The sequence below is a fragment of the Gasterosteus aculeatus genome, chromosome 11 (assembly GCF_964276395.1).
Source record: "Gasterosteus aculeatus chromosome 11, fGasAcu3.hap1.1, whole genome shotgun sequence".
NCBI classification, from domain to species: Eukaryota; Metazoa; Chordata; class Actinopteri; order Perciformes; family Gasterosteidae; genus Gasterosteus; species Gasterosteus aculeatus.
The window spans coordinates 13,157,965-13,162,249 of record NC_135699.1 but is presented as its reverse complement, the minus strand read 5'-3'; the positions used below and the strand labels follow the sequence as shown (position 1 = coordinate 13,162,249).

The following is a 4,285-nucleotide window of genomic DNA, read 5'->3' as shown; positions in this document are numbered from 1 at the left end:
TTCCAGTTCTTGTTTTTGACAACTTTGTTACTAGCATAGTGTATTAAGAGGGGTGGTATTTAGGTGTTGAGTGCTAAACAATCCTTTAACCTGGGACCAGGGGTGTTTCTAGACCCCCTGAGGGCCCCCAGAATCATGATTACTGATCCGTAGTCCTGGACTTCATTTAAGAAATCTTTCGTTATGCAATGCAATTTGTATGTTAATTGTTTAACTATCTGAATGCAAACTTTACACACAATTTAACAGCAAAACAAACAAATGTGCCAAATTTTCAGAATAAAAATGCAACTAAGCAAAAAACAAACAAGGAAATTATGTAAAAAGGAAACTTAAGACTTGCTGTGACACAGTGGTCATATATCCAGTCATATAGTAGTGCCTTTTTTACTTGCTGCTGCTGGTGGGCCTTGGCTTTTGCAACTGCAGCCACTATGTCTCCCATATCTAAGGACCTCTGAACATCTTTCTATTGAAATCAGTGAAAGTCCTGTGAGCCTCTCCTGGCACATGGTTGACCTCATAGGTTTCAATCAACTGCAAAGCAGAAAAGGTTCTCTCACCAGAGGCAAGAGGAGACGCAATGCTTAGCTTACTGTACAGATTTAAGGTGTTCACTCTAAATGTAATTTAACTTGTCATTTGGGCGGGTGGAGGCGTTGTGCAGTAGACTGCAGAATTGATCTCCAATTCTAAATCATCTGCCTCCAATGTCATGCATGGTTTGCTCCAAGTTCTTGTAACTTGCACGAAGCTTGCCACTCTTGGCACCTGTTGCACGCTTTTCTTTGAAAACAGGAGACTAGAGAGCATAGACATCTTCCAGTTTTGAGAATCATTCAGGCTTCTAAGGGCTGTGTCTACTAAAGGGGGAGAACTCTTCTAGACTGGGTTTCTGCTGCTCCCTCAGGCTGAAATCTTTTTGCTGCCTTTCCTCTGAAAGCTCCATTTCAATTTCCAGTTCTTCTGCACTTTCTACTGCATCAGATTGACCTGAAGCAAGACCACTGTCCCTGAAGTTTTCCAGCTACTGCCTCACTCAGCGTTTCTGTTCTAAGAGTTTCCAGAGAAACATCTGGATTTTGCAGCAGCTTGCTCACACGGTTAACCTGGTACAAGCCCAGAGAGATGTACGCCTCATTTGTTCATCTGTGTGCTTGACTGGGACCGCACGTCGATGCCGGCTAGTAAGGGGGCCCCATTAGGGAGATTATCAGCCCTCTGCCCGGGGGCCTCTACTAGCAACTAGCCAGTGACAAAGGAGGCCCTGCGCGGGGTATTTCCGATGGGTTGTCGCTGCAGCGTCTAATCATTTTGTCATTGACGTCAGCCGTCCCTCGGGGGCCCCTTCAGCTCGGGTTGCCTGCCCCGTTGCGTTTCTGCCTGGGATCCAACTTCCAAGCCATTGCCACACATGAGGAAAGGAGGGATTTGCCTTGGTGCAATAAGAATAAAGTAAAAGATCTGTGGTTTAAAGATTTTACCTTTTGTCATTTGATACAAGTTTGTGAATTTCAGAGCTCGAAAAAACACTATTAGTGACAACTAATTTGGCCTTTTGAAACAATCCAGACCCAATCACATGTTCTTCCACCGTAGACCCCGAACCCTCAGTGAACCACCGATTGTTTCCTGGGATGTGCTTCGTGTGAGGATGCAGCCTACTTCTAACCTGAATATATTTGAAAAATGGATGTGATGACATTTGAAAAGGCATTTTTTTAAACTTAAGACCCCTTGTAAGAACACTTAAAGCTAGCCGGTTGCAGTCTGTTGGGAGAGTTCTCTATTTGATTTAAGATCTCTTTGATTTGCTCAGGATGGCTGAAAGTCATCAGTACTCCAGGTACCATACAATGAGCAGATCTCTTGAACCATGAACCATGAAGACCTCGTGTTTTTGGCTCAACCTCCTGGTTGGTCTCTGCTTCAGATTGTCTTTGGCTTTTCCTCCCAAAGATTACACACGACGTGCTTCATTTAAAGGACCTCTGGCCACAGGGAGCTCCCAACTCGCTCCCCAGCAAAAGGCTCCGGCTGAGGAACGAGGGCAGGTGAACACTGTCTCAGTGACCTGCTATCCAGACTCGTTGGAGATAATCATCAAAGCTGACCTGTTTGGAGTTGGCTTTCCTGTTCGTGGTGATGAATTGCGCCTTGGAGTGGAGTACGATGAGTACTGTTTCGCTAGAATGTCTTCAGAAGATGAGTTCAGGATACACGTTTCACTCGTGAACTGCGGCACTAAACGATGGGTAATTCATTTAGTTATAATTGTTTGTTTGACATCATGCGACAGTTTTTAACACCCTGTCTATCCAGATGACTGAAGACACTCTGGCCTACACAAACCTGCTCATCTACTCTCCTGTGGCGTCTCCAGACGGGGTTGTTCGCATGGACGAGGCTGTGATTCCAATAGTGTCATTATGAAAGGTCTGTCTTCCAGAGCTCATCTCTTGAGACACTGTGTCACTAAAGTTAAAACGATACTTGTTCTGCCTCTCAGGAAATAGTTTGTCCAGCTCCTCACTATCTCCCACCTGGATCCCCTTCACGTCGACCCAAACTGCTGTGGGAACTTTGCAGTTTGACTTGAGAATTATGACAAGTAGGTTTGGTTCATTGCTCACTTGTTGACTTATTTGAACCTTTATTGATTTGTAATTTCTTTGCAGATGACTGGCTCCATGAAAGAAGCTCTAATGTGTTTTACATCGGTGAGCCCATCGCCATCGAAGCCTCAGTCAGAGTTGGACATCACATGGCGCTGCAAGTGTTTGTGAGCAGCTGTGTGGCGACACTGGAACCCGAAATGAACTCTGATCCCAGATACGTCTTTATTGAAAATGGGTAAGCATTTCATGGTGACTCAAACGGGAACCTAGAAAACCTGTGTTTACATATTGGTTTGCACACAGTTCTTATTGTGAGATGTCTTAAGAAATTTTTTTTTTTTTTAGGGGTAGGGTGGTTCTGGACTTGGTTCAACCAAACTTCATTCTGGCATTGCTTGGATGATTGTTCACTACCAGCTCTCCTCTCATTCTATTATCCTTCACAGGTGCTTGGTTGACTCTGAGCTTCCAGGTTCTAGGTCCTACTTCTTTTCCAGGATCGAGGATGACAAGCTCCACTTGACTATTGATGCTTTCAAGTTTTATAATGAGGACCAGGGACAGGTGAGGCGGTGGGTTAAGTAATTACTACACATGTAGGTATTTACACTCTTGTCCCCTCTAACAGCTCTACATCACGTGTCACCTGACTGCTGTAGCAAAGAATGGTGCAGACTCACCAAATAAAGCGTGCTCTTTTGTAAACGACAGGTAAGTGAGCTCCAGTCAAATGACTCTATAACACGCATTAAGAGCAAATGAGGAGGCCTGAATGTTTGCTTCTCAGATGGAGGTCAGCTGATGGTAATGACTATTTATGTTGGGCTTGTCAAAGTCACAATCAGCCCAGCAGTCCTGGTAAGTTTGGTCCTCGTGGCTTTGCAACGCCAGAAGAACCTGATCTGTCCTGGAGCAAGAGGACCAATGCGGGTTAGGTTTCTCAGCATCTTCATGATTCCTTCAGCTGCCTAATTGTGTTGTCTCCTCAGCCTTTACACATGGTTTGGACTCTTGTTTTCAGTGTGGGGACAGGATGCAAGAGTGGGTCCAATGATTATCTTTCCTGCCAACCAGCAAATACCTGCAGAGGAGCTTCCTGCTGTAGCTGAAGTCACACAACCTTCACGGTATGGAAGCCAGTGGAGAAGTGTCCTAAAAGTTGGTGAGTTGACCTACAAATCGGCTGATCAATCATTCGAGGATGGGTTTTAATTGAAGTCCTGTGGTGTTCAAGCATTTTCTGCATTGCAAATAAAGCTGTGAGGGACACTATACTTCTGTCCTAGATGGAAAGGGTCCTGGTTCACATTCTACATCAGACGAGATGACTGTTCAGACTGAAGATGTCAGAAGTGGATCTGATCTAGAAGGTAAATATGCAAAGTCCTATTCAATAAATGGCATTGTTACAGATGGCAATGCTGGTAAAATATCTGCCCTTCTAGAAAAGTCTTCCCCTGAGGGCGACGTGAAGTCAAAGGCACTGGATGGAAACAGCACAGCAGCCCTCGATGTCATCCCCACTGCTCAGTTTACTGTGTCTGTGAAACAATTCTCAAATGCAACAGGAAATGTCCTTTTAGATCCAAATAACCGTAAAACAACGTATTAAGTCAGTTTTAATTCTATTCTACTGTTTGGCTTCAAAGAAATAAACCTTGTTAAAA

General features: G+C 44.4%; 1 pseudogene across 1 annotated transcript; it reads left to right on the top strand.

Annotated features, from left to right (window-relative positions):
* Nucleotides 1-1,883: 1,883 nt before the first annotated feature.
* On the top strand, nucleotides 1,884-4,285 carry LOC144384539 (zona pellucida sperm-binding protein 3-like; annotated as a pseudogene). Its single transcript, XR_013451328.1, has 10 exons — nucleotides 1,884-2,255; nucleotides 2,323-2,436; nucleotides 2,517-2,611; nucleotides 2,679-2,853; nucleotides 3,065-3,182; nucleotides 3,247-3,329; nucleotides 3,406-3,548; nucleotides 3,640-3,780; nucleotides 3,905-3,988; nucleotides 4,064-4,285. The product of XR_013451328.1 is annotated as a zona pellucida sperm-binding protein 3-like (transcript).